Source organism: Petromyzon marinus, chromosome 6 (assembly GCF_048934315.1).
Source record: "Petromyzon marinus isolate PM22_M1 ecotype Great Lakes invasive population chromosome 6, UKy_Petmar_22M1.pri1.0, whole genome shotgun sequence".
Taxonomy (NCBI): Eukaryota; Metazoa; Chordata; class Hyperoartia; order Petromyzontiformes; family Petromyzontidae; genus Petromyzon; species Petromyzon marinus.
The window spans coordinates 9,287,928-9,314,715 of record NC_133672.1 but is presented as its reverse complement, the minus strand read 5'-3'; the positions used below and the strand labels follow the sequence as shown (position 1 = coordinate 9,314,715).

At 41.0% G+C, this 26,788-nt stretch overlaps 1 protein-coding gene across 1 annotated transcript in view; it reads left to right on the top strand.

Moving 5' to 3' along the window:
• Positions 1-26,788, top strand: part of LOC116939550 (uncharacterized) — a 108,000-nt gene that overhangs the window by 49,372 nt on the left and 31,840 nt on the right. The window lies entirely within an intron of this gene.

The following is a 26,788-nucleotide window of genomic DNA, read 5'->3' as shown; positions in this document are numbered from 1 at the left end:
ACCGCAAGAAAAAAACCGAATGGATTCTTGAATAGGATTGTTACCCAGAATCATGATGAAATCTCCAAGGGGGGGGGGAAGGTGAATTTGTAATACAGGCCAACTTATTCTGACGGCAGTGGCTGAGCAATGTTTTGAATTCATTTAGTTTCCTTGTTTGTAATTGAAATTACCCCACCAAACTGAACGCACTACAAATTGCTTTAAAGCATACCCTTTTGCACACTTTGGTTCTTAGCCTCACACATTATTTCTCTGGGCGAGAGGGATTCACTGAGTGGGATTTGCTTATTTAAAAAAAAACTCGAGTTGCATGTTTACCGAGGTTACCCAAATGACTTGACGGAAACCCTCGCAAACAAACAAACTGGCTACTTTGCATTCCAAACTGGCTACTTTGCATTCCATGGGTGCTCTTGAGAGGCTGATTTGCAGTGAACACAACGCTGCAGAGCAGGCAAGACGTACTTATCTTGCAATATCCATGCAAATATCAATACTGCAAACTATTGGCATGTTTAGGGTGTAAAAGAGGCTGGGGGGTTTCGGACCGAGGCTGCCACTTGTCAAGACAATGTGCCCTCCAAGTCAGCTGTGCAAGTGCATTGCACATTGATTTTCAAATGGGCTGCACGTTTGACAATGCACATAAGCAAATGATCATTTATCTTGTGACTGGCTTCTTTTTAGTGCGATTGTATTGTGTGTGTGTGTCAATCGATGGCCAGGAAGAAAAAGTTTAAAAGTTTCTTTTTGCTGATACAAGTTTTAAGCAACCTGTGCAATTATGCTTCCGTGGCAACCGAATTTCCGACCTTGGCCTTCCAGTGGCTTAGTCGTGCAAGCAGACGCATTTGACGTTGTAAAATTTAAAAAAATGTTTGCGGAGTGGTGGCAACACTACGCTCTGCACCCTGTCACCTAAGTTTTATTCCGGGCCGTGACTGAAGTCAATGTCGAGTGATATCCGAGCCCGGTCCTGTTTGATCAAAGAAGGTTGCCCATGAACTGATGTGGCTTGCAGAGGGCCTTCATCTTGCTGTAGATTTACAAAGGGCTGTAATTTCCTTTTATTTTAACAAATGAAACACCTCTATGTATTGATAAAAGATAATGTACACACGAACAAAGCCATCATAATGTTAATGTTCTGGAAAGGACATGGCACGTCAAGCAATAGTGCTCAATCAGAAACACACTCATCCGTGACAACACGCTGGCCTTTGTAATTGTCAGGAATTTAAATGTGGGCATATGAGAATGTAAGATAAATGTAAGTATGTCAGGTTTGCCGTGTAAAGTGTTTTTTTTTTCCTATTGCCTTTCACGATGTGGCCTATGGAAGAGTTCGTAAAACGGCAAAAATAAAACATTTGCTACTCCATTGTGTTATAAAGTTCTATGAAATTCGGTCCCCTTTAAACACTAATTTGCATGTAAAGCAATCTTTTCCCAGTGTAGGTTCATCCTTTTTTGCAGATTGTCAAGAACATTTGTTCTTGTTGGTGTAAGGCAGAGAATTTACTTTTGGTGTTCAGCAACCGCATGTGTGCTCAAGCGGATCCTTATCCAATGCGCTTTATAAGTGTACTGCACTTTATATACAGGTTTTGCAGAGTAAGTGTTCATCGTTTATATAGTGTTGGCACCTGGCGTCACAATAGTAGAAAATACAGCGAACCACGTTGCACTATTCACGCCACACCACTACGATGGGGACAATTGCTGTCTCTGAATTCAGTCCTGAATCAACTAAAAGCCCTCCTTCCTCAATGTCGTTCAAGATCATCTGTGGCCCCTCCCAATCTATGACTGGCAGCACATCTCGATCCACTCCAGCAACAAAAGCTCTCGTTTGAAGCCCCCAATCAACCTTTGCTCAGTGGGAGGTCGTTCATTCTCCTCTGGTGTCTCCTTAGTCTTGAACTCCCTGCCACTAGCCTTCTGTGCTGTCAACTCCCTGGCCCTGTTGAAGTCCAGGTTCAAGAACTTATTCTTCCCCTCTGCCTATGACTGATTCTATCTTCTCTAAACACATATGTACTGTATAATGTATATGTATACTGCATGTGCATCCCTGTGCCCGTGATGTAGGTCCCCGTGTTTCGATGCAGCTGCATTTAGTTCAGAATCTTCACAAGTTGCCATTGTAGTCAATGCGCACCGTGGATGTGCGTCGGGGCACACCCAAGTTACACTTTCACATAAAAGGAAGCCAGTACAAAGAACACGTTGGCATAGAAATTAGGGAGCTGATTTTCATGACCAAACTGCTTCAACTATAATTACCCAAATGATTGTCTCATCAAATCCTGGCTAAGCACAGATGGGCAGCTCATTAGACGTGTTTACGGGCATACCTTCTGAGCTCTAAATTGTTTATATCAAAATAGGGTAAATAGAAGACCATCACTGCATAGGGCTTGACAATAATAGCTTAAGACTACGAAGCTTCATCAAATAGCATTTGGTTTTGACGTGTGGTGTGCTATCAGCATTTTCTCAGCTGTGATAGAGAAGGTAGAATAATATAATTCAATTTAAAATGGGAATTAAATAGCTATCTGGTTAAACATTTGAATTTTATTAATATCGAAACTGGATTTTTCTTTATTTCAAATGAGTGTATTTGTATAAAATTAATGTATTTCCTCTGTGACCTAAGTGTGACTGCTGCATACCCTGAGTGATATGTTATACCGTTATATTTGGTATCTTACAAGAAGTATATTTGTAGAACGCAGCAGGTGGTAAGAGAGATACAGGAATTGTAATTTTGTCATCATCTCCAGTGTGTTTTTATTCAGTCGGCATGTATTGCGTTCACATGCAACAATGTTTTTTTTCTTCAAATTTCAAAGTAGTTATTACAGTCATTAATCAAGAGTGTCTATTCGTTTACATGTGGAAGTTGCCTTTGTATAATGACTGGCGCATTGGACTCACAATCCACACTTGGTCGCCGGTTTTGAATTGATCTTCCAGTACGGCAGTTTTTGTTTAATCATCCGACCCGTGTCCACTCGTTCATTAATTTATCACGCATAGTCAGCGAATGACCGTTGCGCTAAAAACTTGTGAGCTTTTACGACAGCATTGGCATAAACTGCTCTTGTTGCCATGCTGATGTCTCCAGTGATTTGTTTGATCCGCGGATCACGGGAGGGGAGGGGGTGCGGCCACAGGGGTGGTGCCATTCTTTTGAGGGTCGCAGTTCTCACTTCAAACGTCGACCGCCAACTGAAGTGCGCAATTTTTTGGAGTTTGCGCATCAAGATGGGGTGAGGTGTTCAAAAAGTGACACCCACAACTGTCTCCCTGGAACTTAACCTCTCAATCGCTAGGAGGGCCGGTCGCAGATGCAATGGTGACGTTTCTGACCAAGTCGAACCATCGGATGCCATCCAGCAGTATAAATGGTTACAACCACGGTCAGTCGATATGCGTGTCGCCTGTGGTGGGGCAAAGCGTATGGGTACCTCTTCCAAGACGTCTGGCCAGATGTGTAGAAGAGAATGCCAAAGTGCCTCCTAGAGGGGCTGTTGCCTTTAGTGGAGGCTCTTCTGCCGGCTGTGTCATAAAAAGTTATTGTAAGGTTGCACATTTTCCTTGTTTTTACCTTGTATAGTTTCCACGCACACTCGACTACTACATTGCTAAATAGTTTATATGGGAAAACATTCCATAAATCGGTAAGCACTGAAATCTAAACCCTGTGCATTACAATCTTAAACTGCTGTTGAAAATGCCAATGGTCTTTTGTCACGGCTTTGCAACTGATCGCCACATCTGCTGCTGCACTGGGGAAAATATTTTAATATGTGTTCCATTTTGTCAAGTGGTACGCTATGTGCAGCATTGCAGGTCGATTCTTATGATTGTCAGCCACTAGCTAAGTGTAACTTACACATTTTGCCAAAACGGACGATACATTGCATTGAGCACAGTGGAAATTCACTGGATTTTTTTTCTTCGATTAAATAGAGTTAATATACTTTCCCAAGCCAATGTGTTTTCCCCAAAGACTTATTCAATTGGACACATTGGATGTAAATATTTCCCCAGATTTGAAACGCTTTCTGCATTTGAAATAGTGATTATATAATTTTCACTGCATGTGTATCTTATATAATTGCCGAACTGTACCGCATTTATGTATCCAGTTTACTAAACACTAATTGTTTATATCTGTAGTTTTTAGGAAAGTAACAATTCATTCCCAGGTGATTTGGTGAAGTAGGACTCATTTGGGACAACAATTAAACTCAATAATCAATTATCTTTATCTCATTTGTAGAGTCGTGGTTTGCCTTGTTTGTTTTGTCTTCTTCTCTCTCTTAGTTTTGTTTTAGCTCATTTAGCCTAAAATCATGATGTCATATACTCTACTCTAACGTGAACAATTCGATCATTTATCATTAGCCTAAGAATGATTCAAGGCAATGTGTTCTAACCCTCTATGGGAAAGCCGTGTTGTGGCAATGTCTTGTGCCATCACGGTACTTATTACGGTACTTCCAGAAACATTATTATTTCTTAAATAATCGGATAAAAATGTCCAATGAGCATTTATGTAAGCTGATAATCTCGACGACGTTTTCAATTTGGCGCTTCTGTTTATGCTTATCATCAATCATTATTTGTCAACATTGTCAGTCATAAAATGTCTCCCCTTCTCCAAAGGTCTCCGTTGACATACATTTTAAAAACACAGACAACACTGGCTGCCATGACGCTGCACAGATTCTCACTTGAACTCATTCAGCAAGCCTCGTAGGGCCCAGCAGCTTGGAATAAAGCCACGGCAAACCTTCCGGGAAGCATCTGTACCGAATGATGTCAACAAATAAATTATTTCTACGTGAAACATATGTTTACCAGAGGCCTCTTTTGGTTATCATTTGAACCAAAAACAGCTCAGGAAATAATAGACGTAAAATATCACATTTGTTTAATTTTGCTCCAGTTATGAACATCAACATTTTAACCGTTTTTTGTGATTCTCGTGGCTGTTGGCAAAGCCCTTAAGTCCATGGCCAATTGTATTTAGCATATTCAGAAAGTAGCCAGGCTCTTCTGCTCATCTTACTTTAAAGTAGCTAGGCTGTTCTGCTCATCTTACTTTAAAGTTTGAGTTTTTACCAACATTTTCTATAAGCTGTACAGTATATATAATAAAACAAAAATATTTTAATTGACAAGTAAAACATACGTATAATGGTTATTGTGTTTAAATGATGTTTCATTGTTCGTAAACATTGTCATAAGTGACTTGTTTAGGAAAAACATTCAGTTGATTTCTGGATGGAAATATTGCAGGTGCAATCCATCATAGTGGATTGCCACTGGTTTATTATATTATGGCTCGTAATGCCAGAAAGCAAACAAATAGCAGTCGATTCTAGATTTGAAGCTTTCGTGACTGCAAGGATCCATACTCTTTGGTTCTATTCGGTAAAGTCACGTAGGTAAAAAATAAAACAACAAAAATCACGACGTTTCGGCCACAACACAAGCGGCCTTCATCAGGTGAAGGGACCAGACTGTCTCGAAGACAGAGTAAAAAATAGTCTTCGAGACAGTCTGGTCCCTTCACCTGATGAAGGCTGCTTGTGTTGTGGCCGAAACGTCGTGATTTTTGTTGTTTTATTTTTTACCTACGTGACTTTACCGAATAGAACCAAAGAGTCTAAATTGCAGTCGGTACCTTACTTTACACAACTAGCTGTAAGCCATTCTCCAATGCCCACTGGGTAGACTAATTATGTTTACGGCTTGACCCCTGCTCCTTCACTGCTATGTTTAAAAATACCTAGTCGTTGGAATTAAAAGGAGAGCAGTGTGCTGAATTTCATAACAAAATAGTACATTTTTCATTTTATTTTATTGTGGTTATGAGACGGTCAATTATTTAATACGTTTAAAAAAAAAAGATTGTACGAAAATGTGTAATACTGCATTGGCGGTGATGTATAAACACAAATAACAAAACAACTCGAACATATTTGTCAAAAACCACTACCCTAAAGAGTAAAAAATAGTATTGTATATATGAAGTTTCAGGCATTGATATTTCTTCACGGTAGATCATTTACAGCCATTTGTCAAACCACTTTTGGATGAAGGCTTTCCCCATGCCATGTTGGTCAAAGGGGTTATTTGACCATACTTCACCACACTGGTCAGGACGAGGTGGGTGGGGTCGGGGGGGGGGGCTTACAGTATCAGTTCAGATATTATTCACCACTCAAGTTCTGTTCCGTTATTGCCTGCTCTTCTGTACGGATCACTTTGATATTGTTCTGTGCTGATACACCACGGATCTCTCTTGCAAACTAGCTGGGTAATTGGCTAAATGGGCCTTGCTGTGTAACAAATAAACATTGATTGATTGACGTTAACCATCGCCAATCATTTTACTCGGATAACATAGTGAATAGTGCGGAAACTAATGTACCGCAACTCTGCCAACACTTTGTTTATCTCTATTTTTCATCCAGTACATTGCATGTTTTTGCCTATGAAGAACTGAAATCTTGTACAAATATTTGATTTCATTTCTCTTTGTGTGCCCTAGAGTACGTATCATTGTTTTAGTGTGACATAAAACATTTTTTTTACATTCCCCTCATTGGTTGTACATAATAGAGGATTCTGCTTGCCGTTAGCAAACCTTACAGACACAGTTGTAGGAAAAACACACAAGCACACACTTTATCACTGCCATGCGCATGTGCACATCCTTGATACATTTCTCACTTTAATCTGTATTCAATTATCCCGCATGGTTTATGGCTATAATGTAATGAATATGCAATACTGGACTCAAATGTGTTAACCATTGCACATTGTGCCCGGAAAGTTGTTTTAATAACTTGGGTTGCGCTGAAATTTCACATTCTGAATAACAATGTGTGTGCTTTCTTAAAGCATATCTGCAGTAAACTAAATGCAGTTGCCCAGCTCTGCCCACCAAAAAATATGGCCCTGTTTAAAACATAAACTGAGACTTTAACAGTGTCACAGATTATTATTAGGCCCTCCAAATACGAAGAGGCCAAAAGGCGAGTTATTAAATTTAGTCACCCGTCTTTGCATGATGTTTAATGTTGGCAGCAAGAATGGAGAATGCTTCCTTGCCATCTGTTGTATGCATTTCCAAGATGTACATGGCTGACATGCAGAACAAGATGGCTAATATCAGCTGTGTCGATGATACTGTGAGCATGAGGGGCCTTGTTAATGTATGTGTATGTTTGTGGGGAGCAGTAGCGCAGCCGTTAGTGCACTGTGCTGCAAATCCGGTGACCCGAGTTCGTATTCTGCTCACGGCCAACACCAGTGACGTTTATCTGAACCAGTCATAGATCTCCCCTAGGTCGGCTTAGCCTCAAATGAGTATCTGACTGTGTGTGTAAACATCGCCACTGGAGAGACAAAGGCAGCCCAGCGTGGTGCTGGCCATCCACCCCCCTCGTGTGTCGTTCCAGCCTTCATAGGTGCTCGCTAACAGCACTTGCCCCAACAGTCTGTTCAGGTGATACGGGGGATCATTGTCTTTGTAGGGGGTTCGACTGCTCATTCAGGAAGTAACTTTGTAATTTTGATCCTGGACCAACGTTACATACAAATAAAAATGTCAGTTTTGGAAACAAACCATCTGGCCAGAAATATTATATTACGAGTCGGCATTACACGGAACGTTGTGTACCCTGTATGTGCAGCACATTTTTCATGCTGAAATGTGATCATGTCATAAGAGATGTGACGTCTTGGTGGTTGCAATGTTTATAACGGGTGACTGAGGAAGTGTGTCCCAAGTGTGTCTGACTGGCGCCTCTGCAATGACATGTCTCCCGGCTATGGTGAAGATATTTAGAGTTGCAGCATCTGAATACTGACAAACATAGCTGTACAATGTACATGAAAATCATCATCATCATCAGCCATGGTCTAGCCGCTGGTGGATGAAGACCTCTCCATGCCGTCAACATCCTTCATGGTCCTGTGATGCGACGAGTCGTCGTCTCACTCCTGTAGGAGCTGATCTCATTGTTCCATCTCCACAGTGGTTATCCATCACAAGAGCATTGCCTTCGTTGAGTGCCATTCTGTCACCAGGCTCCACTATCACCACCACCATAAACCGCTTCTGACGATGTGTCCTGCCCAAGCCCACTTACTTTCCTGAATGGTCATTGTAATGTTCCCTGATCCATGCATCCCCCTTTCCGTTTCTCAGTGTAATTCGTGGCATGCATTTCTCCATGCTTTTTGTTTTGTTTACATAGGGTACTTTTAAACATATGCACCATTTAAATGTTTTGATACAAAGAAATGTGTCAACATTGTTGATCATGTTACAGGAATATGCATACCACGACTGCAACTCAAAATGCTAAACTATTTTGATTTTTCACTGAGAGACATTTAAAGGAACTCCATAGATCAAGGAACACATATTTAGTAAACTCCTCATATTGACTCTTGTGGAAACTGAATCGACTCGGGAGGCAGGGAACGTTATAAAATAAGGGAACTTGGCCGATGGTTGAAAATGATGACGACAGAATGCAGTCAGAGGAAGTAACATAACTAAGAGAAACACCACCACAGAGATGGAGCGATCAGATCAACTGTAGGATCAAGATATATTTTGGCGTTGCATGATCATGAGGGATGGCGATGTAATTTTGCAGAGTCTTCCATCCAGCAGTGAACAGATCATGACTGCTGCTGACGATTATTGTTTATATTTCTTAATTCTATACTGCATTTATCACGTGAACATATCATATATCACCAACTCAATTTACATCTTCATTGGAAAGCTTTTAATAAACGTGCATCAGTGGGGAAGACAAATACTTTTTTTATGCAGTGAAATACGTTACAATGAAGATTGCAACTATGCACATTTATTGTTCGCATAAGACGACTTGTTATCCCATAAAGTATTTGTTTACGGAAAAAAATAATTTGCCCGCAAATACCGGTCAACAGTGACCTGAATGCTTAATTGATTCAGACTGGCGTAATAATCGAGCAAGAGGAATACTTCTACTTTCAAACCTTGCTCGTACTTACGTTCTGTATTTACATATTGCGGGTAATTAATTGCTGCTGACGAGTGTGAAAATTACGGGGTTTTTTTTCCTGCAGTCTAAAATATTGTCTTTTCAAATGTCATGCGTCTGCAAGGTTAGCCCCTGCATCATGGTGTCTGTTGCCCTTGAATAGGAATGATGAACGCCTCATTTAGCAACTAATGCCCGAGCGCTGTGCTATCTGAGGTTGCAGATGCCGCCAGACATGCGAGCTTCTTGACTGTTCTTTGTTTAATTAATTTTAGATTATTTGCACAAGCAGGATTGCAATTATTGGAGAACTGTAAATAATTGAATGTTTCCACAGAGAACACTGATTTGACCCATCGTCTATTGTTAAAGACTAAAAAGAAGCAACTGCTGTTGCTGCACGGGCGTCTTGTTAAAGCTGCTTTGTTTTAGCTGCAGCACTGTGGATATTTAAGAAAATGTAGGATTTTGGCAAGGCATTTGCACTCAAGTCATCAGAAGTGAGCGCAAGTTAAGGGTGCATTGATTCACCGCCCACCGGCAATTGAATGAAATGTCGCGATTCAGCGTTGCAATTAAATGCACGAAGCTACATTAATACAATGCTTTTTTTTTACATTGTGTTGAATGTAAACGACTAAAATATATTTTGTATCTTACCAGGTAAGGCCCACTGAGCTCTATAGCTCTTTTTCATTTGGCCACAAGCTCAACGAAGTGGCTTATCATCACGTGGAAATTTGTAGCAGCCGAATGTCTCTAAATATGGAGGGAAAAACCGGAGGACCTGAATAAAAATCCATGTCACCACGGGAAGGACGTGCAAACTCCAAATATACAGGTATCAGGGTCTGGATTGAACCCACAACCTCCTGAATACCAAGCAAGGTAGTTAACATCTCACCACCGTGGTATCCCATATAGTGGCCTCTAGAACTTTGAGGTGGGAGATCACAAACACTCGTTAACAACAATGCACACAAATCGAAACATGTCTACTCTTACATACACATTTGATGTATGTTTATTGAAGTTCTTTCGCATGGTACGTAGCCAATCGTGCTCATCGGAGGTGTGGGGAAGGAACAACGAGCTAAGCACAAAAAGCAGTTCTAAAGAAATGAGTAAGAATTGGTATTAATCAGCAATTCGATCCAACGTTGCACCTTCAGCAAACTGTGAATGAGTAGGAATTACACCCCTGTAGTCCTGATTGAGGTCAGGAATGTGGGTGATGGAGATCACAGAGACACTGTGATAACTTATGAACAAGGTTGCATGAAGTTTTACAAGTGTGAGCCTGCTTTTGTGTTTCATAAACATAGAATACAATACAATTTGGGTGCATGAAGCGTCTCAATGTGGGCACATTTGGATGCGATGCAAATATGCGTCTTTCCAGTCCAGGCATGAATTTATGACTTTTAAATCAGGTTACTGAGGGTTTGGAATAATTTTCCACGTCTTAACGTGCAGTGAATACTCTTTCATTTTCCAGACAACATGAAAGCTCTGTTATTGGGATGGCTCACCAGCTTTTCCACGCGTATATACTTCTAATATACCTCTAATATTGTTAGGTATGTTCTGTATCGATTCATCGGTAATATCAACTTCTACACTCACAATACACATATCGAATCACTTGTGTGATAATCTATTATTAGTGAATCGTGCAATATATTTGCAAAATGTGTAAAATATAAGCTAATGGAGCGAACGTAACTTTTACAAATGAGGAAGAGGAAATGAAAATCAATACGAATGAGACTGTAAAATTTTGACAAAAGGGAATTGATTTTTTATTCAAATTGGGATGTAGAATGGTGATGGTACATCAAATTGCTGGGGGAATTGAATCGTTACCATTATATGTGTAGTGGCCTTATCGACGTCGGAGACTGTTCTTTAGAGGCAACACGTATTTATTATAAACACTTCTGTTACAGTATCGAATCTAATACTTGAAGAGATAACGGCCTCTTCACCCGTATCTACAGAGGGAACGATCCCCTGGTTCCCTCACACCTGGCCCTATCTCCCGAACTCTCTGACCTGGTCCAGCTTCGGCGCAGGTCCCGACCACCAGCCACACGAGTCCGGCCCTCAGAAGGACATCGGCCCTCGCGGCTCCGGTGTCACACCCTGGATTGCCTTGCCCGGCCCTCAAAAGGACAGCGGATCAAGGGAGCTCCAGGGCCTAGCTAGTCGGTCTTCTCTCTTCACTGGTTCTTCATCTTGCTTGAGTCGAACCCCCCCCTCAGCTCTCCGAGTCCCACCTTTTATACTGTCCCTCACTGAGGGGTGGGGCTGGGAGGGATCCCAGCATCCTCCACAGCCGCCCAGGGTGGTGGCCGTAGCGGACGTGGTTGTAGCCACCGCCCTACAACCGCGTGTCCCCGTGACCATAACACCTCTACATATGCATAGCCGGGATATTTGTTTCCGGCTCTCTATTGTGTTTTTTGTCATGCACGTTGTTTCGCACGATGTCCGACGTTCGCTTCAGGTGCTGGGAGCTTCTTCAGAAACGGAATGAATGCTCCCAGCATGTGGGGCACAATGTCGGACATTGTGCCGAACACCGCGCGCAGTACAACCCGAAAACTCATTGGAGAGCTGTACAGCAGCACAACCGCGTAGACCTCCAAGGTAGCGTCATTTTAGCATGTCCATTGATGTGTTAACAATTTCACCCGGATCACAGTTCTTCGAACATATATGCAATGCACCCCCCTTTTTTTATATAAAGATCCTTGATGTCTGGAATGCTAGCAGTCATGTATTTTATTGCTTAATTAATCAAACATATCATGGGACCTCCTTTGCCAGTACTAAAATATGAGAATAGGTTTTCCCCTTTTTTCTGGCAACAAAACTGGTGTTAAGATGTTAAAACACCAAACTGAAACCTTTTACAAGGAATCATGTCTGCATTAACTACAATACTCGTGGTCAGAATGCAAACAAAAAAGTACTTTGATAATATATGATGCATTGTCTGTGAAACTGATTGGTCCACACCAGAGACAGCTTTCTTTTGAGCCTCGTCTCAAAATGGTGTTAGACCAGAGGGCACCAAAAGGTGTAAAAAAAGTAAAGTAAGCCTTTTGGCGTCCTCTGGTCTCACACCATTTTGGTCTAACACCATTTTGAGACTAGGCTCAAAAGAAAGCTGTCTCTGGTGTGGACCAATCAGTATCAAAGACAATGCATATATTATCAGTGTTTTTTGTCTGCATTCTGACCACAAGCATTGTGGTTAATGCAGACATGATTCCTTGTAAAAGGTTTCAGTTTGGTGTTTTAACATCTTAACACCTGATTTAAAGCTTTCGTGACTGCAGGGATTCATATTCTTGGTTCATTCGGTAAACAATATTGTTTTATATTTTTTTTATTATTTTTTTGTTTCCCTTCTACGTAACTTTACTGAAAGAACAAAGAATATCTTAACACCTGTTTTGTTGCCAGAAAAAAGGGGGAAACCTATTCTCATAAACATATTTGAAGAGCAGAAAACTCGTATTTAGTTTGCAGCATTGGATACGATTCGTGAGTTAATAGCCCAAGTGTTTGGGCACCATTAGTGATATATCTCCATATATAAAAGGCAAAGTTGTGAATGCGTGTGTCTGTTCAAAATGTTTAGCATACTTCCCGACATGCAACAAACTGGAAATTTGCCATGTGGGTACTTTTCAGACTGTACACCATGCAAAAATTATAAAAATACACTTTTGTTTTTTTTGGGGGGGCGGAGCTCAATAATGCATTTATATTTTGCACGGCAAGTGAGCTGTGACGTCAAATCTGTCACATGACCCGCGCACGTGGAAGCGTAACGCATTGTAGTGTAGTGGTTAGCGCGCTGCGCTACGAACCCGGCGACCCCAGTTCGATTCCCGCCCACGGCCACCACCGGTGACGATTATTTTAACCGGTCCTGGGCCTCCCCTAGGTCGACAAAGCCTCAAACAATTAACTGGTGTGGTGTGTGAACATCGCCACTGGGGAGACAAAGGCGGCCGGGCGTGGTGAATCCAATTCCCGGGCGAAGCCGGGCAGTAAAGCTAGTCATTAATAAGAATGTAAACCTGTAATACACGCAGTGTTCGAGCACTCTCGACGAGAGACAGAACAACCCGGACGTGTGAGGAATCACAGATGAGCAGGAAGAGCAGCCAGGCGCCGAGTCATCAACATCATACTCTTTAGGCTCTGTGAGTGTGCACATGTGGGAGGAAATAGTAGCAACCAGAGAAAACCCACGTGTGTGAGGGGGAAACGCTCTACCCCTTCCAGATGGAACGGGTGTCGTCCACATTTTCTATACTGCATTCTCCTGGCAAGCGAGGGTATTTTGTCCTTCAATTATTGCAACTTCGATGCCCACGGTTAAGTTCATCTTTGGAAGGGAGTTTCACAACATTTGTGTGACCCACCAACCCTCGCCATCACAGTGCCGTATTACAGGCATGCATAACCGCTGCCACTCAGCAAACATTGCACGTCATGTTATATAGTTTATTTGATCGTTACATCACCATTAGCTGTCACTTCAAATGTCAATTCGGCAGATGTTTTGTTTCTGCTGTTGTGCAACGTGTTAATCGTAATGGCAGAAGATTGCAGTTTATATTTTTTTACATTTACTTTGAATACTGGACTTGTTTCATTGCAACAACTATGGGATAACATGTGAGATTTCACATTTTATGACTTTAAAAGGGTTGTTCAGTAAATATTGACATTTGACGGGATCTGTTCTGTCGTGACATGCGATCCTTGTCGCATTTGAGTGGCAGTTGAGAAGTTTTGAGAACAAACAATATCCAGAGTTGAACTAACACAAAGTTAATATTTGAATGCATGCATTGGACCTTGGGATTACCACGTTATGGCATATCGAAAACAATATAGTAATCACCACGAGTTTATACATACAGTAACTTTCAATAATATTCAGTTCCCAAAATATTTAACGAACCCTCATTTTCCGGCAAGCAAATTGAGTAAAAGTATTTTTTTTGTACAGTACATTGTGATGTTTTTTTCCCCCTGAGGGTACTCCGTAAGGACTATGAGGTGAATCAATGCACCTCGGTATCTCGCTATCGTGGGGAGGTAAATGTGGCAGTATTTTTATCCGGAGTTTAAACTTGGGCAGAGAGCCAATAATTGAAGAACAAAATACAGTCCGTTCTCATGCATTCATTTCACACTCCCATAAGCCGCCTGAGGAAGGGGGTGAAGTATTGCCAAGCGGGATGTGTATACATTTAAATCCTTGGTATGCAATATTAAAATTCATTATGAAAATAATTCCAACAATTCACAGCCCGTTGTCAGTCCACAGTTGGATGAAGGTCTCCCCACCTCCGACAAGGTCGTGAGGTTTCTTTGACCACCATGATTCATCTGCGCCGGTGCTTGTAAGTTTGTGAAAATTAATTGCTGTATTCCTGATATATTTTTTTAGTGAGCACAATTTTTACGGACTTGTGGACTTTGTTTAACTGTTTTTGTGTTTACGTTTTGAATATCACTGTCAGAAACGGGCTTTCTGTATGGAAGCAGTGGCTATAACTGTACTGCATATCCATACCGGATTCCCAGTTTGCTTCTCAAACCTGACACTTATGTGCACGTCCAACCAATGTCAGAGTCAACAGCCTCCGTTAAATTTGAACCATGCCCAAGTTTGCTTTGTGCCTGACTGAATGCGAGTCGCAGCCATGTTTAAACTGACATGCCATGGATAGGTTTGTGTTTCTTCATATTGTATGGAATGACACGGAGCTGTGAGGCGCTATCTGCTATGGATCTTGCTGTTCAATGAGGGCAATGACCCAGCAGAGGAACAGCGGCCCTAAGATCGTGACTGAAACGCAAACATGCCACCAGACCCTTTGCTTGGCGTCTCCGTGATGTCTGCTCCTTGTTTGCCAGAGTTGGCCTCTCGGCGGGCCATCTTCTTGCCTGCGCCACTTGTCCTTGTGCTGCGCCCAGCGACCTTCAATTCCAGTTCTAAAACAAGGAGTTGATGGAACATTCGCATGAAAATAGAAAACATTTTTTCAGAAAAGCGTAAAAATAAACATCAACCCCCCACCTCCCCCCCCCCCCAAAAAAAAACACCGTGGAAACAAAATGAACTCAGTGTTCTGTACACTAGGCGGGTTCATGCACGGTTCATGGTGTAGACAGGGAGGTTATATGCTGCCGATGTAATTGGTGGTGTAACACGGCACGGGCAATGTTTATGAAATCACGAAGGCATAAGCCATATAGTACCACAGCTGTCAGTAGGTAGGCAAATGACCGTGAACCCAGGGGAAGGAAGCATGAACATTTCCATAAAATTAATAATGGATGCCATCTGCCTCCGATGCAAGTTTTTGCTTGTTTGTGATTTATTTGACACTTGTTAAAAGATACTGTATATGTTTAAAATTGTATGTAATCCTGTATATAAATAGTTTTGAGAAATGTGATGCTTCAAAGCTGCAGAGATTATTTTGCCTGCTTTGGTTGCAAGTCACATGTTTACAGTCCTGTACTGTTTTTTTTATGTGCTGCACAACAACACAGACAATATTACATAAACACGTGACTTCAAACTAAATCAAGCATCATACTCGAGTTACAAATAATTTCACATTAACAAAAATACTTTTCATTTCCCCGTTAAATAAAATGCCACTTACCATGACTTTCAACTAATACGTAAAGGGGTCTTCATTTGACACGTGCTATGATGAATCATTAATGCAAAAGGAGTGAAGCAGCAGAAATGAAACAGTAATTTATGACCTTAAATCCAGGCTTCGGATTTTTTTTTACAGCATAATCTTAGCCAAAGCCATTTTCTGTATCATGTCCATACTCATTGAGAAATGCCTTGATTCGTTTTAGCTGGAAAACATGACATGAGTGTTGGCTGGCCGATGTCAACGTCATTAAAACACTGGCATTCGTACAGCATTGTTAGCATAGATTAACAAAAGTGAATCGTCACCGCCGTAAAAGGGAGGGACGAGGCAGGTTCTAGTGCTGTGCAAGGTACTTGGAGTCACTGGAAAGTAATGAATGGTGGCTATGCTGGGCATAAAGATGAGAGTTAATTAAGGAACGTATTTAAATTGTAAAGCCGTACTGCATGTGACGTCAGGAAAAGCATTTGAAAGGATATCGAAAGTCACAGAATTAAGATAAATTAGCCTTACTCGCAGCAGAGACAGGCAGGATTAAAATGAAGGAATGCATCCCCCGTTGAATTTAAAAGATGAGGAATCCCTTGATGTAAGTTGTTAATTCATGGAATGGCTTTTAATGCCACTACCACGCATTTGTGAGGTACTACAATACAGTGCATCCAGATTTATCAGATGTGCCATAATCAAGGGAAGTACTACAGTGCAGTGTTTAAGATGTGAGAAACTGTACTGTAATCCCTAAAGTCTGAATGTGCAATGCGTATTATTTATGTACTGTGCTGTATCTGTATACATACGTAGTTGACTGTAAGACACAGGAATGGATAGTGGTGATAATTGCAATAGCTTGCCCTGTTGCAACACACATAAACCCATTACATACATTCCCCCAGAGATCATGCAAACTGGTATTATTAGGCATTAACCAGAGCTGCAGAGATGATGTCACTTGTTTTGTTCTGCAGAAAAACAGCCGCATACTCTGCATTGGGAAATAGATGCAAAAAACCCAAGAAGTTTTAGTGCTAAATTCTCTCATCAATTTTTTAATAACGTATAATCTAGCTTCTACATCCGATGTTGTCCACAACACCCATTTCATAAATACATCACTGCAGTGTTTTGCCGACGTTTAATTTCTTCCCAAAGATTACATGATTTCATTGTGCACACATCCTGCATGTGGCTAATACAGCACCATGTAGTGTGCAATAAATCGACCTTCATTACAGGTAGGTCTGTCCACAGTTTATGGAAATAGTTAATAATGTATTGACTTCGTGATAAACAAGACAACGTTTACAATACTCTATGCACAGTACTATAATACAATGTATCATTTTGCTACGTTTACCTAGGTGAATGGCATAAGTTAAGGCTTATGCATTGCAATTCTGGTTTATGATGATTACGCGTAGGAGCATATTTTCTCAATTGCAAATAATTGCTGTAAGACCCTTCGTTTTGGAATATTTTTTTTCTCATCGCCGAGCGAAACCATCGGCACAAGTCCGAATGAAAGGAGAAGGTGGCAGCCCATCGATTTCGTGTTCACGCCACCGTTGGCAGGAAGGGTCCTTCAACTTGCGGGAGGCTCCAGAGAGAGGTCTCTATAAGAACAGTGGTTCTTAACCTTTACTACAGCCTTGCACCCCTTTGCTTCTCAATCGTAAAAACATGTATGATGTTTCGATTTGAAGCTTTCGTGACTGCAAGGATTCATCTTCTTTGGTTATTTCGGTAAAGTCACGTAGAATGAGAATAAAATAATAAAATAACACAATAAAATTCTCACGACGTTTCGGCCACAAGCTCTGTCGTCCCGACAGTTCTGTACCTTTCACCTGAAGACGGCCGCTTGCGTTGTGGCCGAAACGTCGTGAGAATTTTATTGTGTTATTTTATTATTTTATTCTCATTCTACGTGACTTTACCGAAAGAACCAACGAATATGTATGATGTTAATAAATACATGTTTGATGAAACAAAGTGGTTGCAACCTATGTGCCCGTGCTTAATTTGTGTTTTCGATTATTTAGCTTCTAAAAAAAGAAGTCTGGCCATGTCTCAGCACCCCCAGGTTAAGAAGCGCTGCTGTCGACGGAATTTTCGGGCTGCTCTTCCACACTGGCCAGACGTCTTGCGAGAGATGAGAGGAGTACTCGAAATTTAACCCCACCAATATGCAGCCTAGAGATGTCAGCTTAAACCGACTGTGGTTGAACTCATTTTACACCACTGGGTGGACGGAGGTGGGTGGGGTTTCAACTGGACGTGCCTAGATAGTTCAAACTAACCACTACGACACAGCAGCATCTACTAATTCTATACAACATGTGATAGGCTGATTTAACTGTATGTACAGTACACATTTAAAAATACATTTCCCCTACAGCATACAAATTAATGTAATGTTTGTGATACAGAACTTTCCAGGATAATATGCCCAGTTTAAAATTGTGACAATGTCGTCAAATTATGTAGCTGTCACTTTGAAGCTATCTTTGTGCTGGAGTTGAGTACCGTACACCCAGGCGTGTGCTCATGAAATGGAGATGGTGAGCTCTTTGTCAGCTTCCTCGGTGAGGTCGGTGTTTAGGCCTAGTGGTTTCTCTTACAGTTCCTTATCTGTCATCAACATGAATTCACAAAATCCACTTATATTTGCTTCCTCTTGTACGTTTTCTAACAGCAGTGAATTAGCAACTTGTACATTTATACTCTTTAATCACCTACATAAATAAATTGTAATGCATGAGATACAACTGTAATGTCCAGTGTGTGTTTTTCTGTTTTAAAGCCTCAGAATATGATACATTGTAACAATGACTTGTAAAGGCAATACTCACTGCAGTGTAAAATGAGTAACGTATTAGGGAAACTATCCATTTCTGTTTGCTTACTAAAGATAGTTATATAGTGCAGGGGTGTCCAGGGTGTCAATTGCCAAATACACAACCATTTAAAAATCTATAAATTATACAAAGACAAATGTCTCCCATATAGCCTTTTACAGACTGTTGGGGCGAGTGCTGTTAGCGAGCACCTATGAAGGCTGGAACGGTACATGAGGGCCAACACCACGCCCGACCGCCTTTGTCTCATCTCCCCAGTGGCGATGTTTACACATCGCACCAGGTACTCATTTAAGGCTGAGTCTACCTAGGGGAGGCCCATGACCGGTTCAGATAATCATCACTGGTGCTGGCCGTGAGCAGGAATCGAACTCGGGTCGCCGGGTTCGTAGCGTGGCTTGGTAACCGCTGCATCACAGCTCTCACAGCATGCAGTCACACAGTCAACATCACACCCACTCAAACACGCAGTTATTATATATATACACATTATGATCTGGTGCACACCGTTGGTTCACATAGAATGTACTTTAGCTGTAGCGGTTGCGAATATATTGCAATAGGTTATTTGAAGGATTCTCTTAATTCTTGAATGTCATCTTGCCTGTTGCCTTTTTGTGACCCAGTGCCATGGTGTAATAGACTGATTGAAAGCAACATCTTGGTGGTGGTGGTGGAGGTGAAGAGAGCATTGTTGGCTTGTATGATGGTGCTTTGTGTTTTAAATTAAACTATTTTTATTTTACCAGGTAAGGCACACTGAGCTATATAGCTCTTTTTTATTTGGCCCCAAATGATAGCTCAACAAAATGGCTTATGTGGAAATGTACAGCAGCAAATACTCTAAAATAATGTATCTAAAAAATGTGGTGGGAAAAACGGGAGGACCTGGAAAAAAATCCACGAGACCATGGGGAGAACATGCAATCTCAAAATATATACCAACCACCTCTTATCCCCCACCACCCACTTAAGCTGTGCTTTTTGTGGTTGTATTGAAGCTGCGTTACAGACACAGTTGAAAGTTTTTGAAAAAAATATTGGCAGCTTTGCAAGTGTATATTCTACCGTACTGGAACAGCGTTGTAAAAGTAAGATGACCACATTAGCATGAGTCAAATGCTTTGCTTGCAAAAGCTGTAACGATTGAGTTATTTCATGCAAAAAGGTTCTCACTCTGCCACTATAAATACGAGTACCCACATGGCTCAATTGTTATCAGTAAGCGATAGCCACGTTGAAGTCAGAACACACGCACGTGACCACTAGCAGGGCCACACAGTGTGGTAAAGCAAATAGCTGAATATGTACCATTACGCTAAAAGTGGCGTTTACAAAACGTTGCACGCAATGGCGTTGCATTTTGATTTGGCATGTTTTTTTTACAATGTGGCGATTCCTGTGCACTTCCAATACACGTAGAACTGAGCTTTTTGGTTATTTAAGTAATCAATGACTGTTCTGATTATCGGTTGGATTACACAGCTAATCAGATAACATAAACATTGTTTGGGAAAAAAATAAGTCTCACCTTTGCTACCATGTGTGCCGCTGGACAGGAGATGATGGACGGGGCTTGGTGATATCATAAGCATCATCAGCTGTATCCAGCTGGGCGTGGGTTGTAGGAGCAGCTGCCATTCTTAATGCGGCCTGAGTAATTTACCAGATAAGTAGTCGACTAAAAAGTCAATACCTTTTAGTTGATTAATTGGTGTATCTGGTGATGTGGCTTAACGGTAGAGCGTGCCACTCGTAATAAGATGGTTACACATTTACATAACAGTTGTAGTTTTTATTTGATAAATTGAGTACAGTCCAACTTTGTGGGGAAATCAACAGTGATTGTCCGATGCAATGATTTGCCACCATCATAGGACTGGAGCCGGAGATGAGCACAGCTTCAATGCCCATTTAAGCAATCACATTTTTATTTTATTCGACCTAATCAACTAACCGTCTCAGCTCAAGAATCATGTCAAAGTTCTAGACATGTGAGCAGCATCACCCATGATAATTGTGGCATCGATGGGGTCTTCTCAAATGAACATTCCTCATTTGAGTGCACGGGCATGTGCACGGGCACTAGAAAAGAGCACACACAGCAAACTGCAGTGAGCATGACTTGGAACACTGCTGGACGCGAGGCAATTTTATTATCGAAGAAATTGGTTAATTTTCTGAAGTCGCAGACCGTTGTCGCATAAAATTACCTTTTTTAGTGGATGAGTCGTAAGATCTTTGGGTAATGTAGAACCCTGAACCGGACGTGTTGATTTCAGATGAATCTATGTTTGTGTCAGAGTTTGCAGCCCAAACAAAGGCTGTTGCACAGTGTAATGCTACCGAGGCATCCTGTTTAATAAAACAACCCAGTGTTTGACTCGTGCAGGCAGTAGCAACAACCATTTCCGTGAGTGAAACAGAGATCGCCTAGCAGATGGGAATGCAAGAATAGCCACAATCTCCCCCCAAAAAAGCATGAAACGTAGTGTGTCGTGTTTTAAATGAGAAAATAATTTAAAGGCGCATGTATTGGCAGATGCATTACATAACAAGTTACCAATATGCATGATGAGCTCATGCAAGAAGGTGCTGTGTGTCTTTTGGTTGCAGGTTTTGTGGTGTTGCAATGAGCACCATTTAGCATCTCAAACATTTAAAGTATTGTAATATTTTGGAAGGATAATTATTATCATCAACCATGATCAATTCATTGCTGGTTGAATCAGCTGCATCTTAGTTTATTTTTTGCCGATTCTGCTGACCAGCATGGCGAAGTTTGGTCAAATCACCACCCAAGAACAACACACCTCAACCAGTGGGTTATGTGCATTCAATAAATATGAAGAAAGTTACGTAGGAAATATGTTTTTGTTTGTGTAATGTTCAACACATTACTGTATATTGAACATGCATTGAGGTACTGTAAATAGTTGATTGAAATTGTATTTTTTATACCTACTTTGACGTAGAATATATTCAGTAACTTGAAATATACATCTGCAGCGTAGTCAAACTCAACTATATATTTAAGAGAGAAGAGTAAATTATTTGGTGTTTGTTCTGTGCCCTGGAACTACATTCGTTCATTTCGTTGCAGCTGCATTTATAAAACCCACAGTGTATGCAACCCAATCAGGCTGAATATGAACCCTCTCATGCACACATTATTAAAAGTAAAATCTATTTCCTGGGTTAAGTGTAATTTTAGGAGTCAAAGAAACCCACCCAAACGTCTTGAAAAATGTTCATATCATTTTATAGCAGACGTAAATATCAAGATTATATATATAGCATAGCAGTCCACCAAAGTGGACATCATGTATGGGAGGGTTAATTAAGGACCTCCAGGAGCCCAGAAATATGTCGTCGCTGTCTTTACAAGCTGCATCATGTTGCTGGCATGTGCCTTCAGATGATAGCTCGTGCTCGCTTCTTTGGCCCGCCTGTTCGTTTGCTTTGCTGGAGAGGGCGACTCCTACTGACCGAACTTGAAAGTGCTCTTGGTCTTTGCACAAGCCTGGGAGATGTATGGGAATTCCTGTCTGGCACAGAAGTAGTGCAGCACGAATCTTTCAATGTAATTCAAACAAATTATTTGAAAACCAAACGTTACTAGAAGCAAACTAGTCAGTGCTATTTTAAAATATAACTTGACTTTATTTTTCCCTTTCAAATGGTGAACTTTGTTTTATGCCTTCAAAATGCACCTATGGCAATGTTGTTACATCATATGGGATGATGTTTCGTGCAATTGCTTGTTATATTATTTCCCTCTAGAGCAGTTTTTAATTTTCATAAAAACTCACGTAACAAATGGATTTCCACAAAATGTATTTCTTCTTGTTCTAGCCAGGCAATCGTGTCAAGATATACCTCGCCATGCCTCTCATTGCTTATCTGTTCCGTCACTTGCAACTGGTGACATGTGGGCGGTCCTGGTATATACTGTACACTCTTCGGTGGAACATCATTGCATACATGCTCTGTTGTGAGTGCCAGAGGATACATTGCTGTCATTTTGTTGACAGATGGGTATTTGAAACAGTAAGGCCCCGGCGCTTTCTGCATGGACAGATGACTCATTGAAGCATTAGTGCTGTAATCTGCCACAACACCACCATGTGTGCCTGTCGTCAGGGGCAGCGCTGGGCAGAAGCAAAAAAGCAAGCGCATTGCTCAAGGCCCCAAGTTGCTCAAATGCCCCCAAGTCGCTCAAATGCCCCCATATTCTTGAACACATAGGGGTGTATATTCTTGGTTCTTTCGGTAAAGTCACGTAGAAGGGAAATAATAAAATAATACAAATAAAACAATAAAATTATCACGACGTTTCGTTTGCAACACAAGCAATCATCATCAGGTGTGAAAACCACAGCAATTTTTTTTGAAAAAAGTGTTTTATCTGTATTATTTTATTATTTCCCTTCTACGTGACTTCACCGAAAGAACCAAGAATATGAATCCTTGCAGTCACGAAAGCTTTAAATCGAAACATAGGGGTGTATCAAATATCAGCTCGAATTCAAATCCTAATACGCTTAACAAGCTATAAAAAAGCCAAGTAATCTATCTTGTGCCTATCTTGTGTCCATCTCTCATCTCTGTTTTTGTCTACACACATCTTTTCTCACCACCTCTGTATCGCTTGTCTAAATCCCTTTGCCATCTCACCAGGATTGTATTAATTGCAAAGGGAGGCCCTCAAAAATAATGTTCTGCTTAAGGCTCCCAATGGGCTACCACCATCACTGCCGGTACTTCCCTTGTTTTGCTCATCTCCACACACACTGCAGGCTCATCATGCCACGGGCAGCGTATGAAAGACGGAGGGACAATCAATAGTACTTTTTTGCTATTCTGTTTGATGGTGCGGATGATCGCCTTTTGTATGCAAGATCACACCAATTTGCTGCCTTGTGAAATCTCAGCACATGCAGCATATGATGTGGATTTTTATTTTCCATATTTAAGAAACTTGCAGCGATTAGCAATGGTGGACCAAGCCACCTATTGTATGTGTGTGTGTGCTTTGCATGAAATGACAGACGCATTGAGAGGTCACCAGAGCTGCTTGAAATGCAAAGAAGCAGCGTCAAACGCGAACCGATGTGTAAATCACTCTCTTAGCGCATGCTTGTGCACGCTTGCTGCAAGGTTTGCTTGCGATTCTGGAAAAAAAAAAACTATATTAATTGAACAAGCCAACCAGGGCTTTATATGCCAGTGAATTCTGTATTGGTGCATATAATGAGCTAAAGCCTTGGGCGAGAATTTTTCTTTTTCTTTGTTTGCACACAAGAGTCCTGATGCTATACTAAAGCTCTGCATGAAAAAATGTCACAGCTGAAGGCGGTGTTTTCGTTTGACATTCGGTAAAACGCCTCGTATAAAGTGATGATGCATGTCTACATACTGGGAATGAACTGCCGCTCTATGTACCAGACTCGGTGTACTGTCGTGTGATTTTGTTGAATTAAATATGCTGCAATGACACGATGCATTGTTAACAATTCACATGCTAATTCTGTGTTGTTACATTTTGCCTTCATATTCTCACTACATTGCTGTGCCTTTCCTCAGACTTAGGTTTGCTACAATGACAGGCTAAAATAGTAATTCCGTGTTGTGTTTATATTTCGTCTGATTCTGTATGGTGTATAATTAGTTGATATCTGAACTGATGTTGGGACAATCATTTACCAACCATCACTGACTGATGTGATCAAGTATGGTCAAACAACCCCCATGACTTACATGCCTTTTATCTAGTAGTGGAAGTGACAAGGGCCTGTGAATTAGAACTGTTATACTGCAGGTTTACAAGACTGTTGCAATACAATGTGGGTTTAAATAACTAAATGCAATAGTTACTGGACACATTTGCTTATGTATTTATGCTTACATTTCCCCATCATATGTTTGGAAGTTTCATGCAGAAAGTCTTATCGCAATGAACCTTGATTGCGTCATTTGTTTCTTGTGTAAGCTACTGCGAGTTTTGCTTCCCGAGCACAATGGGAAATACATCAGCCACACACGAAGCCATGCACAGCTACTTGGAAATGTTGCGTTATCCGTGCCTTTCATGAACAATTTGCTGGGAAAATTGAATTAACGCCATTGTGTTATATCAGCATTGTGATGCTGTGTCCAGTTGCTGTGTTTTTCTGTGTCCAAAGTGGTAATGCTTCTCTTTATGCTATGGCTGGTGGTAGCGGTGTAGCATGGTGTGGGCAACCAACGATTCAGGCCTAGGGGTTACTTACAACTTCAAAACCATTGCGTGAAACCATCGGAGGGACCTTATCTTGTGTGCTCTTGTAGATACTCAGCCTTCCTATTGTAACTTCATTACAATTGTTCTGGTTTCTGCTACTGAAGGGTCTCTTACAACTAAAGCACGGTTGGCTACATACGAAAGGCACGCTGAACTACTTTAGTGTACACTGGTGATAGTAATAGATAAAAATGAATGCACATCCCCTTTGTAGGGGGTGGGCTAGGGAGGAGGGTGGGGGGGATCAGGTCCCCAGGATCGTTTCAGATATCATTCGCCACTGATGGCCGGAAATCAAACTCAGTTCACCAGTTTCATAACTCGGTGCATCAACTAGTGTACCACCGCTGGCACCCCCCAGTTTAAACAGTATACGCATGGAAAATAATGTGCACCACCTATCCCCTTCCTCATTTTCCAATTGAAATAAGTTGTTATGAAAGGTTTTATTTTTATTGACACCAGATGTGATTCTCCAATAGTAAAAAAAAATCTACGTGCATTTCGATTGTTTATGCATTTTTATTTATTTTTGCTTGTTAAACCATTTTCGCTCCGGTGGATACAAACGTGTGCCCGTCAGCTGTCGTGTGCGCAATGCATTGTGGTGCTGCAGAAGTGTGCCAGGAATGTAATGGTACATGACAGTTTGCTGTTTGGTTCAGCAGTCTTAGATGGGATTGAGATTGTTTGGACTGCATGCTGTTTGACAGGCCTCTTTGTCCGTGCACAATCAACTGGCACATCCTATCCAGATGTGTAAATGAGTGTTAGGGCAGTAGCTAGCTTGCCTGTGAGCACACATGCATTCACCCTTTTGTGGTTTCCCTTGCTCTGTAATATTTGCACTTTAGTTCACAATGAAGCCGGTTATTTAAAGAAAGTATAATTTAGAACATATACCTTTTCCCACAAGATCATGAACAAATATATATTAGGTGTAAATTGTAAAAATACATCGGAAATAGTAGGGGTGTAATGATGCCTTTATTCATCGATTAAAATAATTTATTCTGCATGGAATCGCTTGCATAAGAATCAATTACATGTACCTGCATTTAAATATCGTATACCTTGTATTTAATGGGTTGTCGTGCTGCCACAATCAGCTACTAGAAAAAGAGGAATCGATTTTTTTAATTGAATCGCAACCCTAAGTTTGTGACAATTTATTGGATTTTAAGGGAGGAGGAGGGAGAGAGAGGTATTACAGGCATGTTACATTTTTAAGTATCACAAATATAACGGAATATACTCAATATAGACTAAGTTTGTGTTATATACTCTTTGGTTCTTTCGGTAAAGTCACGTAGGTAGAAAAACGAATAGATCACGACGTTTCGATCGCAATAACAAGCGACCTTCAGGTGAGATTATATAACATGCCTTTTATTAGAACACAGCACATGTGCCAATGACATTGACGTGTGTGTGTATCTTTACATATATAGAATGCACTGTACATATAATAGTTTCATTTATATACAGTGCATAGCTTATTTGCAGCAGGAGAGAATTTGTCATCTGTTCAAATATATAAAACGCTGTCATTGAATGGTCTTATCCCATGAGATCTGTATATATATAAATAATCCATACTACGATGTTGATATTTGAGGAGAATATGCAAACAGAGTTCAAATAAAGGGGCGAAACTGTGTGGGTCTAGGACGCAAGGCAGAATTGATTGAATTTTTGATGGGAGGTTTGCAAGGTCGGCCCATTGATTTGATTGCATTGGTCAGGGTCGGAAGCACCATGGGTTGAGGGAAGCCTTCTTCTAACAGTAATGTTGCACGAGTAAGTGGATTATTCTCTGCACCAATGTCATGGCTCACTTGCAAGTAAACAGGA